This window comes from Dromiciops gliroides, chromosome 4, assembly GCF_019393635.1.
Source record: "Dromiciops gliroides isolate mDroGli1 chromosome 4, mDroGli1.pri, whole genome shotgun sequence".
NCBI classification, from domain to species: domain Eukaryota; kingdom Metazoa; phylum Chordata; class Mammalia; order Microbiotheria; family Microbiotheriidae; genus Dromiciops; species Dromiciops gliroides.
Genome location: NC_057864.1, coordinates 32,417,173 through 32,432,131, shown reverse-complemented (window position 1 = coordinate 32,432,131; position 14,959 = coordinate 32,417,173). Strand labels below are relative to the sequence as shown.

The 14,959-nt window shown below is 39.7% G+C and overlaps 1 protein-coding gene and 1 non-coding gene across 3 annotated transcripts in view; one reads left to right on the top strand and one right to left on the bottom strand.

Moving 5' to 3' along the window:
• Positions 1-14,959, bottom strand: part of TESK2 (testis associated actin remodelling kinase 2) — a 161,083-nt gene that overhangs the window by 131,290 nt on the left and 14,834 nt on the right. The window lies entirely within an intron of this gene.
• Positions 1,661-1,767, top strand: LOC122726908. The gene has a single exon (XR_006352899.1). It is a non-coding gene; the product is annotated as a U6 spliceosomal RNA (small nuclear RNA).

The following is a 14,959-nucleotide window of genomic DNA, read 5'->3' as shown; positions in this document are numbered from 1 at the left end:
GAGGGATGCCCATCAATTGGAGAATGGCTGAACAAGTTGTGGTATGATTGTGATGGAATATTATTGTGTTTTGAGAAATGAAGAACAGGATACTTTCAGAAAAATCTGGATTCATATGAATGGGATAGGGAAGTAAGCAAAACCAGGAAAACATTTTACATAGTAACAACAATATTGTACAATGATCAACTGTAAATGACTTAGTTATTCTCAGCAATATAAGACAATTCCAAAGGATTCATGATGAAAAATGCTCTACACCTGCAGAGAAAAAACTGATAGAGTCTGAATACAGGCTGAAGCATACTTTTTTAAAATTTTACTTTTCAGTGGTTTTTTGGGGGGGAGAACAATATCTGTGTTTTCTTTCACAATATGATTAATATGGAAACATGTTTTGCATGACTGCACATGCATAATCTATATCAATGTGCCTGCCTTCTCAAAGAGAGGGGAGAGGAGAAAGAATGGGAGAGAATTTGGAACTGAAAAAATTTTTTTAAAGAATGCTCGAGGGGCAGCTAAATGGCGCAATGGATAGAACACCGGCCCTGGAGTCAGGAAGACCTGAGTTCAAATCCAGCCTCAGACACTTAATTAACATTTACTAGCTGTGTGACCCTGGGCAAGTAACTTAACCCCAAATGCCTCACTTAAAAAAAAAAAAAAAAAGAATGTTCAAAAAAATTTTTACATGTAATTAAAAATTAGGGGGAGTGGGGCAGCTAGGTGGTACAGTGGATAGAGCACCGACCCTGGAGTCAGGAGTACCTGAGTTCAAAACGGCCTCAGACACTTAACACTTACTAGCTGTGTGACCCTGGACAAGTCACTTAACCCCAATTGCCTCACTAAAAACCAAAACAAACAAAAAAATTAGGGGGAAAGATTTTTAAATGTTAGGCAAAGCTTGGGATGGTTTTATGAGATTTTCTAAATTTTTTCATCTAAATACTAATATAAAATTCCAGGCTCTACACTAAACGCACTGTCTATTATTTTTCTAATATCTAGACTACCTGATCAGGATCCTTCCTTTATTCCCTTATCACTTCTAAACTCATATATTTTTTTTTTTTAGTGAGGCAATTGGGGTTAAGTGATTTGCCCAGGGTCACACAGCTAGTAAGTGTTAAGTGTCTGAGGCCGGATTTGAACTCAGGTACTCCTGACTCCAGGGCTGGTGCTCTATCCACTGCGCCACCTAGCTGCCCTAAACTCATATTTTTAAAAAATCTGTGTTCATGTTCCATCCTGTCACTCTAATGAGGGCCGGGATTCTCATTTTTACCCCAGCTTAAAGAAAAGAATCTTGTCAAACTCCATTTTTAAATAGATTTTTAAGTGCCAAAATAAAATACCACTAATATCATGGAAGCCCTTCTGCCCTCAGATTGGCCTTCCATTCCCTTAGCCAGTTAAACTTATGGTTATCTTACTACCTAAGTAATAGGACAAGCTACTTCATCTCTGGAAATCAGTTTCTTCATCGGGAATATGAAAAGATTGGACTATATGACAACTACAATCTGTTCCAACTCTAAGTCTATGATGCTATAATCCCTCTTCAAACACTTTAATCTAATTCTCACCTGAACTAGTCAAAGGAGGAAAGAATACATGTACACACATACACAGCTGAGTATAAAAATATGGAGCGGTGCTTGCTTCGGCAGCACATATACTAAAATTGGAACGATATAGAGAAGATTAGCATGGCCCCTGCGCAAGGATGACACGAAAATTTGTGAAGCATTCAAAAAAAAAAAAATATGGAGTAGCTAGGTGGCTCAATGGATAGAGCAATGGCCTTCAAGCAAAAAGGACCCAAGTTCAGTTCTCACCTCAGAAACTTACTAGCTGTGTTATCCTGAGCAAGTCACTTAACCCCAATTGCCTGAAACATCCAGGCCCATCTCCAGTCATCCTAACATCTTGCCACTGGACCCAGATGACTCTTCTGGAGAGGAAAGTGAGGTTGGTAACCTTGCACAGCCTTCCCTCACTTAAATCCAATCCATTACAAATCATGATATCACCCTGATGTCATGGTCTTCTTCAAGAATGAAGGAAAAGCAACAACAGAAATATATTTTACCCAAGAGGGAAAGAGGATGGAAAGGGGTAGAGAGAAAGGCAAAGATATGAAGGAAGATAGGATAATGGAGGGATGAGTCAGAAAAAAAAATTTGTAAGAAAGAAAAAAAGAAAGAAAAGTATAAGAGAATATGATTGAAGGAAACACACAGTTAGCAATCATAATTGTTAATGTGAATGGATGAACTTGCCCATAAAATGGAAGAAAGCAGAATGGATTAGAAACCAAATCCAACAATAAGCCATTCACAAGAACACACATTGAAACAAACAAAAAAATAGATTTAAAATAAGGGGCTGGAACAAAATCTATTATGTTTCAGCTTAAGTTACCAAAAAAAGTGGGGGGGGACCGAGGGAAGGAGTGACTGTCATGATCTCCAATATAGCTAAATTAGACCTAATTAAAAGACATAAATAGGAAAATGACACTAAAACATATCAGGTACAAGATGGCATAACATCTAAATTCTTAAAGGAAAAATCAAATGAGTTACCGGGAGAAAAAGACAATTAAATCATAATAGGGGAAACCTCAATTTATACCTCAGACCTATAAAATCTAACAAAAATAAATAAAGGGGTGAATTTTTTAAAATTTGATATATTAGACCTCTAGAGAATGCTGAATAAATAAAAGAGATAAACCATTAGCTAACTTGATTAAACAAAAGAAAGAATATCAATATTACCAGTATCAAAAATTCAAAAGGAGATTCACCAAAAATGTAGAAAATATAAAAGTAATTATTAGAAGCTATTTGGCCAAACTATATGCAAATAAAACAATCTAAATGAAATAAATGAATGTTTAACATAAAATACAAATTCCCAGACTAACAGAACATGTAACAAAGTACTTAAATAACTCTTATCTTAGAAAAATTAATGAACAAGGTGGAGCTAAAGGACAATTTTGATTACATAAAATTTACAGTTTTTGCACAAACAAAACCAAGGCATGAAAAATTAGGAGAAGCTGGAAACTGAGAAAAAAAAATTCTTTGCAGCAAGTTTATCTGATAAGGCCTCATGTCTGAGGAAATTGAATTAAATTTATAAGAATAAGAACCATTTGGGGGCAGCTAGGTGGCGCAGTAGATAAAGCACTGGCCCTGGATTCAGGAGGACCTGAGTTCAAATCCAGCCTCAGATACTTGACACTTACTAGCTGTGTGAACCTGGGCAAGTCACTTAACCCCCATTGCCCCGCCCCCCCCCAAATAAAATAAAATAAGAACCATTTGGGGCAAGCTAGGCGGCGCAGTGGATAGAGCAGCTGGCCCTGGAGTCAGGAGTACCTGAGTTCAAATCCAGCCTCAGACACTTAACACTTACTAGCTGTGTGACCCTGGCAATCCAATTGATTGATAAATGGTCAAAGGATATAAACAGGCAGTTTTCACAGAAAGAACTCCAAACTATCAATAGTCATATGAAAAAGTGCTGTAAGTAACTATTAATTAAAGAAAGAAAAAAAATTTTTTTAATTTTTTTGGTGAGGCAATTGGGGTTAAGTGACTTGCCCAGGGTCACACAGCTAGTAAATGTTAAGTGTCTGAGGCCAGATTTGAACTCAGGTCCTCCTGACTCCAGGGCCCGTGCTCTATCCACTACACTACCTAGCTGCCCCAAAGAAATGAAAATTAAAACAACTCTGAGAGACAACCTCATACCCATCATATTGACTATGTTTACAAAAAAATAAAAATTTTAAATGCTTCAGGAGTCATGGGAAAACAGGCACATTGATGCACACTGATATGAACTATGAACTAGTCGATCAGTCTACAAAATTTTACAGCAAGCAACATCCAAAAAGCTAATAAGCTTTGCAACCCCTTTAATCTAGCAATAACTCTACTAAGGTCTAAAGCCCAAAGAAATCAAAGAAAGAGGAAAAGAATACATGTACAAAAATATTTACACAGCTCTTTTTGTGAATGTCAAAATGAAGACTGAGGAAATGCCATCAACATGCTGAACAAGTCATAAATGTGATGAAATGCTATTGTTCTATAAGAAATGATAAAGTGGATAGTTTCAGAGAAATCTGGGAATAATTGTATGAAATGATACAAAGTGAACGAGCCAATAAGACAATTTATACAATATATAAAGACAAATAACTGAAAAAACTGGGAATTCTGATTGATACAAGCAACCATAATTCCCAAGTACTCATACTGAAACAAACTACCCACCTCAGAGAGGTGAGGGACTCAGAGTGCAGAGACTGAAGTATATTTTTTTGGACATGACAAGTGGAATATACAATATACAAACATACATATATATGTATATACACATATAAGTATAAAATTTGTAACATTTTGTTTTTCTTGCTTTCTCAGTGGATTGAGGATGAAAGGGAAAGGATTTGAAATTGAAAATAAATTTAATTTAAACAACTGTTCATACCTTCTGACCCAGTGATATCACTACTAGACTTATAACTCAAAAAGATCAAAGAGAGGGCAGCTAAGTGGCACAGTGGATAAAGCACCTGCTCTGGATTCAGGATGACCTGAGTTCAAATCCAGCCTTAGACATTTGACACTACCTGTGTGACCCTGGGCAAGTCACTTAACCCTCATTGCCCACACACAAAAAAAAAAAGAAGAAAAGAAAAAAAATCAAAGGAAAAGGGCCCAAATGTACAAAATTTTTCCACCAGTTCTATTTGTGGTGGCAAAGAATTAGGAACTGAAGAGGGCATCCTTCTAGTAGGGGAATACCTGAATAAGTTATGGTATATGAATATGATGGAAGAAATATTATACTATAATAAATATGGGGGCAGCTAGGTGGTGCAGTGGATAGAACACTGGCCCTGGATTCACGAGGGGACCTGAGTTCAAATCCAGTCTCGGACACTTGACACTTACTAGCTATGTGACCCTGGGCAAGTCACTTAACCCCCACTGCCCACTTTAAAAAAAAAAGAATTTAATTAAAAAAGAAATAATGGGGTGGCCTATCAATTGGAGAATGACTAAATAAGTTATGATATAACAAGGTGATGGAATAATACTGTTCTATAAGAAATAATGAAATGAAGAAAAAAAAAAAGAAATAATGAAATGAAAAACCTGGAAGACTGATATAAACAAATGAAATGAACACTGTAGATAGTAGCAGCAATATCATAAAGATAATCCACTACGAAATACTTATTACTCTGATCAAACACAGGGAGCCACCAGTTTCGAAGGACTCATAATGAAAAAAGCCTATGAACCTCCAGATAGAAAACGGATTGAACTCAGAGTATAAAGTGAAGTATATTTTTTTATCTTTCTTTTTCTTGTTTTCCCCCCAAGAACATATCTGATGCAGAAATACTCTTTTGTATGAATCCATATTATAATGAGTTTCATATTCTTGCCTTCTCAGTGAGTGGCAAAGGGGATGAGAGGAGATGGAAATCTGGAACTGAAAATAAAATTGAATTTAAAAAACAATGATAAGGAAATGGTTTCAGAAAATCCTGGGAAGATTTGTAAAAACTGGTGAGAGTGAAGTAAGTAGAATCAAGTAAACAACTTATACAATGACAATAAATAAGACAAACAAGTTTGAAAGTCTTAAGAATTCTGATCAATATGAGACCAATCGCTACTTCAGAGGATTCATGATGAACAGGTTTGTTCATCTTTCATTCTTCAAAGGACCATGACTTCATGAGGATGATGTCTTGACTTGGAGGATGGAATTGGACTTAAGTGAGGCAGAGCTGGGCAGGCATCACCCTCAGTCTCTCCTCCAGAGAAATCTGAGTCCAGTGGCAAGACATACGTCAAGATGACCGGCAATGACCCAAGATGAAACAGGCTACCTACCTCTTGATATAAAAGTGATGGTCTCAGAGTGCTGATTGAGACCTTTTTTTTTTTTTTTTGAAAATGGACAATGCAGGAATTTTTGGTTTTCTTGCTTCCTCACTGGGAAGAAGAGGAGAAGTGGATGAGAGAGAAGGAAGATTTTTGAAATAAAATTTAATTTAAAACTATGATTTAAGTATGAAATTTTAGAATACATTTGCTTTGGAATTACTTGTCAAATTTATTTGCATCAATATTAGCTTTGGATCCTAATGTAGTTCTATCTTCCTGCAAAGAATATATATATATATATATATTTTTTAGTGAGGCAACTGGGGTTAAGTGACTTGCCCAGGGTCACACAGCTAGTAAGTGTTAAGTGTCTGAGGCCGGATTTGAACTCAGGTACTCCTGACTCCAGGGCCGGCGCTCTATCCACTGCACCACCTAGCTGCCCCCTGAATATTTTTTGTGTGGGTTTTTTTTTTTTTGCGGGGCAATGGGGGTTAAGTGACTTGCCCAGGGTCACACAGCTAGTAAGTGTCTGAGGCCGAATTTGAACTCAGGTACTCCTGAATCCAGGGCCGGTGCTCTATCCACTGCGCCACCTAGCCGCCCCCCCCCCCCGCCCCGGTATATTTTTTAAACAATGACAACTAAAAATTTCTACCCCACAACTACCTCTAATAGAAAGGTGCAGCTGGGAAAGATCACAAGGTTTCAGATTTATAGAACATGGACACAAGCAGTTGAGATATGTTGTACTAAAAGTAGCACTATGGTTGGAGGATGTGGTCTGGACCTGTGATTTCTCCCTTTACTATTTGAGATGTGCAATTTCCCAAGTAATCTAGGGCATTGAGAGGTCAAGTCACTTGTCCAGCACCACAAAACCAGCATCCTCAGAGGTGGGTCTTGAACCCAAGTCTTACTGACTCTGAGGCCAATTCTCTCTCCACAATGCCAAGCTGCTTCTCAACACAGATTATATGAGTAGCAAGCCTATCAATTAATTGATAGGAACTAGAGTGCTGACTCTTATACCAGGCACTATAGATACAAATACAATAAATAATGGTCCCTGTACTCAAATATATAACATTCTGTGGGAAGGGGCAAGGTGGGGCTTAGGAATGATGTACAAATGGAACTACGGTACATACAAAAGACAGAAAAAATAAATATAACTTAACTTGTAGGAGTAAAGGGAAGTAGGAAAGTTACAGTAATGGAGGTGAGGGGAAGGATCAGGAAAGGTTTCAGGGAGAGGTGGTAGCTGGGTGGAGCTTTAATGGCAGCCAGGCATTCTAAAAGGCAGAGGTGATGTGGAATGAAGAGCAGGCTTGTGGGGAAAGCCAAGGCAAATGCACAGGGACAGGAAATGAAGTGTTACATTTAAGCTACACCCAAGAAGGCCAGTGTGGCTAGACAGCGGAATGCATGAAGAGTAATAATGTATAGGAAGCCTGAAAAGGGCTAGGGGATGGGGGAGGTTGTGAAGGGCTTTCAATGACAAACAGTGGACTTTATAATTTATCCTGGGGGAAACAGGGAGTTTTAGAAGCTTACTGAGCAGGATAGTAACATGGTCAAACCTGAGCTTTAGGAAAGCACTTTGGCAGTTTTGTGGAGAATGGATCAGAGAGGCAGAGAGAGCAATTAGGAGGCAACAGCACTAGTTTCTGTGTTGTCTTCCTCCACTGAGGAAGGGCAAGGAGTGTCTTGATTGCATTTGTACCCTTGGTGTCAGGCTCATAGGAAGTACTGAATAACCATTTTTTTCATTGATTCATACTCCAAGCTAGAGATGATAGGGAGGAACTAGGCTGAGGCCTTGTGAATGGACAGAAGGGGACAGGTGCAAGAGATGTCAGCAGGTAAACTTGGGAGCAGCTGGCGGTAACTTGGATACGGTGGGGGCAGGGGGATGACGAAGAAGCAGCTTTGGCAGCCGGGTAAGTGTGCTTGAGTAGAAAGCTGTTCCAGTTTAGGAAAAACAGATCCAAGATTTACCAGACCAATGTCAATGAGTCAACAGTCTTGTTCTCTGGAATAGAAGTGAGTTTTTGAGAGGTTTCAGAAGGCTAAATAATTATGCAGTTTATAAAGTTACAACAGATTTTTTTTCCAGTAATAAGAAGTTTCCTTCACAAAACAGGTTTTTCTTCTATTACCTGTGTAGACTAGTTTGCTATCTCTGAGCTAGTTCTGATTGACATTGAAGTTAATTTCTTTTCCCAATGAGGGGAAAATGTTTTTTAAATGAGGAGCTGGGCAGGGGGTGGGGTGGGGTAATCAAAATTAAAAGATGTCAATAAGAAAAAGGGTTGCTTTCTAACTGGCAGAGAGAGGTATTAAATGTCCTATGTCAGAATTATATTGTCACTTGATTTGGGGATAATAGGGCTTTCTTATTGAAACAGTTGTCAGAAGAAACCCATTCACTTTTTAGGCCTTCCACTGTTGACAGACCCTCAATTTAAAATAGCTCCCCAAAAAACCACCCCTCATCCTGTGCCCCAGGTTTGCTGCTAAGCTCTCTTGTTTTTTTCATCAGAAAAAAAGATTTTCCAAACAAAATGTGAATCTTTGTCACCTATTACACTAAATGGCTCAGGAAGCTTCAGCTGTTCTCTAACCTCTGCACCACTCATGGCCCTGGAAGCCAGGAAATCAATTCTGGAAAAGCAACAAATTTCCACTTAGGCTAAAAACTGGCAGCCTTCCCTCGCTCACCTCTGGCAGACATGAACCCCAGGCTTTAATGTGAAAGATGTGCTAAAAGCTTCAACACAAAAGATATGCCAACTGCTCTTTAACATTGTTTACTACCATTCAAAAATCCATTGTCCCTCATCCCCTTCAATCTTCTCGAGCAAACAAATCACGCGGGGTACCAGAGGCAGCTGGGTCAAGCCCAGAGAGCTAAAATAGACTGGGCAAAAGGAAGGCACCCCAAACTGGCAAGATTCTGTGATCAATCTTCATTATCTCCAACCAAGGACATTCACCAGGATGCCTTGAAAAAGGTACAGAAAGAGGCCCAAACTCTCTAAAACCAGATGGTGTTTAAACTCTGATGGAGGAGTGAAAACCAGATCATCTTAACACTGTCACCTTTTTCTCCTCTACCTATAACAATTCCCGCATACTTAGGAGTAAGAAACTGAACTCATCCAGAAGCCAACCATCTGCCTACATCTGGGGCCCTGTAGCCCTGAAGACTTCCTTCAGGGTTACTGTATGGATGCTGACAAGGGAGCTCTGGGTTGCCCAGACCAAACACATGGGTTTACACGGTAGTTAAGTTTGCTCAGCAGCATTGTTTCTAGCACTCAAAGCAGCAAATGTGTCCGTCAGATACATTTCAGGATGATTGCCTAATTAAAAATAGAAGTAATACTGCTGTGCTGTTGAGTTTGCCATCCTACTGTCAAAAGCTAAGCTTCACTTTTCATTCAAGCCAGAAAAGATGTCATTCCCTATGAAATTTTCCCTACATATACACAATGGTATATATTAGCTCCAGATTTTTCAAAATCTGATTCTTAAAACTGGGTCAGGGGCAGCTAGGTGGCACAGTCGACAGAGCACCGACCCTGGAGTAAGGAGGACCTGAGTTCAAATCCTGCCCCAGACACTTGACACTTACTAGCTGTGTGACCCTGGGCAAGTCATTTAACCCCAACTGCCTCACCAAAAAAAAACAAAAAACACCTGGGTCAGGCTCTTTGAAACAAGTTTCCTATTTTTGAGCTCACATAGCCTCCAATCTCCTGCTCCAAGGTCTAGAGAAGAATCATAATAAAAGCTTAGATCTTAGAAGTCTTCTGGCCCATGATGAAGCCATGAGGAAGGAGCAAGGCCCAAAGAGATAAGAGACAACCACGCCCACTCCTTTACAGGGGGTGGGTCCACAGGTGAGGTGCATTGCACATAATGCCAGATTTTTTCAATGTACTGATTGGTTTTGCTGGCTTTTTCTCATCTTCCTCTTTCTCTTTTTGTAGAAAAATAATTTGTTATAAAGAATGACTCCCTAGGAGGAAAGAGGGGAAGAGATATAGGAGGAAATCTAGACAATGTAAAAACAAAAGATATCAATCAATAAACATTTATTAAGCACCTACTATGTGCCAGACACTGTGCTAAAATACAAAAAAAGGCAGTGACTAAGAAGGTGGGATGCGACTGAGAATTAGGGGAAGCCACGAGGCGTAGATAAGATAAGAAGGTGGATTCTGGAGAGCAATTTGGAATTATGCCCAAAGCTGTGTATACCCTTTGACCCAGCAATACCACTTTTGGGTCTTTTTCCCAAAGAGATCATGGAAAAGGGAAAAGGACCCACATGTACAAAAATATTTATAGCTGCTCTTTTTGTGGTGGCAAGGAATTGGAAGTTGAGGGGATGCCCATCCATTGGGGAATGGCTGGACAAGTTGTGGTATATGAATGTAATGGAATACTATTGTGCTGTAAGAAACCATGAGTAAGAGGAATTCAGAGAAACCTGGAGGGTCTTGCGTGGGCTGATGATGAGTGAGATGAGCAGAACCAGGAGAACAGTGTGCACAGTATCATCAACATTTTGTGTTGATCAACTGTGATAGACTAGATTCTTCTCACCAATCCAATGGTACAAGAAAGTTCCAAAGGACTCATGATGGAAAAGGCTCTCCAAATCCAGAAAAAAGAAAAGAAAAAGAAAAAGAAATGGTGGAATATGGACGCTGATTGAACCATATTATCTCTTTTGTTTTTGGTGCTGTTGTTTTTCTTTTTTGAGGTTTTTCCTTCTTGCTCTGATTCTTCTTGTACTACATGACTAATGAAGAAATACATTTAATATTATGTATCAGATTACCTGCTGTCTAGAGGAGGGAGGGAGGCAGAAAAAATTGGAAATTGGAAATCTTATCTAAACAAAGTTTGAAAACTTTAATTAATTATTTTTTTTTGTTTAAAAAGATAAGAAGATGGGCATAAAGAAGAATTCCATGGTTGGGGGATCGCCAATGAGAGGAAGAGCAACCAAGTAGGCCAAAGTCACTGGATAGAAAGGTACGTGGAAGGAGAGGGATAAATGAAAAGACTGAAGGGGAGTGCGGCCGATTATGAAGGGCTCTGAACACAAAAGGACTTTGCATTTTATCCTACAGGCAACAGAGAGCCAGAAAAATGTATTTAATAGGGGGAAGTGACATGGTCAGACCTCTGCTTTAAGGAGATCACTTTGACAGCAGAATGGATAATGGACTGAAGTGGGGAGAGACCTGGGGCAGGCAGACCCCCCCTAGCGGCTAGTGCAATAGTCTGTGTATGAGGAGACAGGGGCCTATACCAAGGTGGTGCCGATGTCAGAGGAGAGAAGGGGACAGATCTGAGAGATGTTGTGACTCTAAAATCAGCAGAACCTGGAAACAGATTTGGAGATGAGGGTGAAAGAGTGAGGGGCCAAGGATGATACCTAGGCTGGAAGCTTGAATGACTGGAAGGGTGGCAGCGCCTTCAACAATAATAGGGAAGTTTGGAAGGAGGTATGATGTCAGTTTTGGACATGAAGAGTGGAAGTGAGAATGTCTATGTCTATGCAGTTCAAGATGTCCAACAGACAGCTAAAGACACAAATCTGGAAGTCAGCAGAGAGGTTAGGGCTAGATAAGCAAATCTGAGAATTATCAGCATAAAGATGAAACCCGAATTCATGGGAGCTGATGAAATCACCAAGTGAAATCGTATAAAGGAAGAAAAGAAAAGAGCCCTGGCCAGAGCCCTGTGGGACACTTACAATTAGTGGACCTGACCTACATAAAGATGCAGCAAGGGAGACTGAGAGGAGCAGTCAGGTAGGTAGGTAGAAGAACCAGAAGACAGCAATGCATGAAAAACCTAGAGAGGAGAACATCAAAAAGAGGGTGAGAGGCAGTATCAAATACTCCAGAGAGGTCAAAAAGAATGAAGACTGAGAAAAGGCCATCAGATTGGGCAATTAAGAGATCAATAGTAACTTGGAAAGGAAAATTTCAACTGAGTCATAAAGTCAGAAGCCAGACTGTAGAGAGTTAAGAAGAGAGTGAGAAGTAGAAATTCACTTATTTTTACAGCCTTCTCAAATTTAGCCACAAAAGGCATGACATATGAGATGAAAGTGGCACTGGATGAATCAAGTATTGTTTTTGAGAATGGAGAAAACGTGAGCATGTTTGTAGGCAAAAGGGAAGCCACCAAGGCACAGAGAGAGACTGAAGATAAGTGAGACTGGGGATGATAGTGGGAGAAATCTATTGAAAAAGACAGCATAGGATGAAATCACTTGTGCCTACATAGGAGTTAGGGGTGGCAAGAAGAGTGATCTCTTGAGCAGGCAGATTTCAGAAAAACCTGGAAAGACTTAAGTGGACTGATGCTGAGTGAAGTGAGCAGAACCAGGAGAACACTGTACACAGTAACAGCAACATTGTGTGATGATCAGCTGTGATAGACTTTGCTCTTCTCAACAATGCAATGATCCAAGACAATTCCAAAGAACTCATGATGGAAAATGTTCTCCATATCTAGAAAAAAGAACCGTGGATTCTGAATGCAGATTGAACTATACTGTTTCTACTTTTGTTTTTGTTCTTACTTTTTTGAGGATTTTCCCTTTTGTTCTGATGCTTCTTTCACAACATGACTAATGCAGAAATGTATTTGATGTGATTGTACATATATAACCTATATTACTTTCTGTCTTGGGGAGGGGGGGAGGGAAGGGAGGGAGGGAGAAAAATTTGGAACTAAAAATCTTATAAAAACAAATGTTGAAAACTATCTTTACATGTAACTGGGAAATAATAAAATACTTTTATGATTATAAAAACAGAAGAAAAGCCATCTCTTCATGTGAAACAGAGATGAAGAGGTAGGAGAAGGAATCTAGGCAATGTGAGATGAGGAGAGAAGAGAGAGCTCTTGGTGAATGGTCTCAATATTTTTTCAATAAAACATGAAGGAATTTTTTTCAGTATTTTTCTTCTTTTTTTCAGTAAAACATGAGGGAAGGTTCTCAGCATGAGAGGGCAGAAGGAGAGAAAGCCATAGGAGATTTAAGGAAGGATGAAAAGGTTTGCAAGAGCTGCTGTGGTGAGCAGGACAGTGAATTAATTGGAGAAGTTTAGAAGAAGTTTATATTTTAGGAAGGCATAAACAAGGTTTATGTTTTAACCTAAAGACAATGGGAGTCACTAAAGCTTTTTGAGTGAAGAGTAACACAGTCAGAACTGTATTTTAGGATTATCATTATTAGTAACTTATATGGTAGCAATATTGGAGAGAGGAGAGACTGGAGGCAGGAAAACAAATTACAAGTATATTCTAGTGATCCAAGTGAGAAATGACATGGGCCATGGACCCGAACTAGGATAGTTGTGGTATATGTAGAGAAAAAGGGAAAGATGAGAGATGTAGGAGAAGTGAAAGCAACAAAACTGGGCAACTGATTGGGGCTGGAGGGAAAGAGTGCCAGGAGTGAGTAAAGAATGACTGCAAGGTCACAAACCTAGACTACTAGAAGACTTCTGCACCTGACAAAAATGGGGAACTTCGGGGAGGGATGGGTCAAGGAAGAGAGACAATGAACTGGTGATACATATTAAGTCAGCTACATCCTATGAGAACCTGGGTGCCACCCCCTGTTGAGAAAGCATGAGGTGACCCTTCTGAGATTTCGAAGGTCAGGCTGGCATCCCGGAAGTTCATGGACCGCTTGTAAGTCATGTCAATCAATGGACTTGAATGCTACCAGCCAATTAGCTTGGAGCTGTCTGTGGGGACTGCCCCTCTTCTGGTTCAACATGGGGCTTCCGGTGGACTATTGGGGGGTATTCAGTCTCTGGGATAGCTAGGTGAAGGCAGCTTTCTCCCTCTCTAGCTTTGCTAACCCCTAATATACTTTAATAAATGCTTAAAAGCCTAAACTTTTGCTGAATTTATAAGTAAACTTAGCTAATTCTCCCCACCACACTGGGGGGAAGAAGGGCAGGTAAGGACATGCACATTGGATTTTAAACCTCTCAATCCTGAACACTATTAAGTCTGCAGCTAGAGATGTACAACTGGATCACAAGAAAAAGATGAGAGCTGATTCTGTGGATATAGGGGTCATCTCCATAGAGATGATATTTGGAGCTGATGAGAGATGGAATTCTGAAGACATAAAGGGAAACAATTTCAATGAGGAGGAATAATGGAATTTATCAGAGAAAATCAATGTGCATATGCAGGGAATTCACCAACCAACTTAGACTTTAAAAAAGAAATGTAAAGACAGGAGAAAGGCCAGGTACAGAGGGATTAATAGAAGAGGCTGGCACAGTCCTATACAGAGTGTCAAGAATGCGCAAGCTCCATCTGAGCAGAGGCTGGCAAGGGAAGCTCAGGAAAACAAAAGAACCAAAGCAGGAAGAGGACTTTTGCATGAGTGTATGGAGTCTCCTGACAACAAGAGAGAAAGCAGAGCTGCTCAGTCGGTATTCTGTCTGTTTTCTCTGCAGAAGAACGTTCTACCTTTATTGCTGGGAAGGATGAAACAAAAATGACTTCCAGGGACGTGATACTCAACGTAAGTGAAGAGATAGGAAGAGCGAACCTGGCTACCCTTGATGAATGAAGAGAACTCCCACCCTCAGAGCATGATAGAATGAGCAGCTATGAATGCAGAGCCCCTCCCTGTCCAGGATGTGTGGGGGACCATGGAGAAGAGGAGCAGTGTCACAAGAGGGGAAAAGAGCAGATGTTCTGATTTTCAAAAATGGGAAGACAACAGTCTATAAGCTAAGGCCAGTGACCTTCACTTGGATTCCTGAGAAAAATCTAAAAAAATCACTAGAGGTGGTTGTCAGATATCTAGAAAGGGAAGTAATGACAAAGGGACAGAAGGTTTTGTCAAATGTTTAACTCAACTAGTGGATGAGTAGAAATGTTGTGGATATAGTTTAATTAGATTTTAGCAAAGCTTTTGATAAACTCAGATGACTATTCTTGTGGGGAAAATAAAC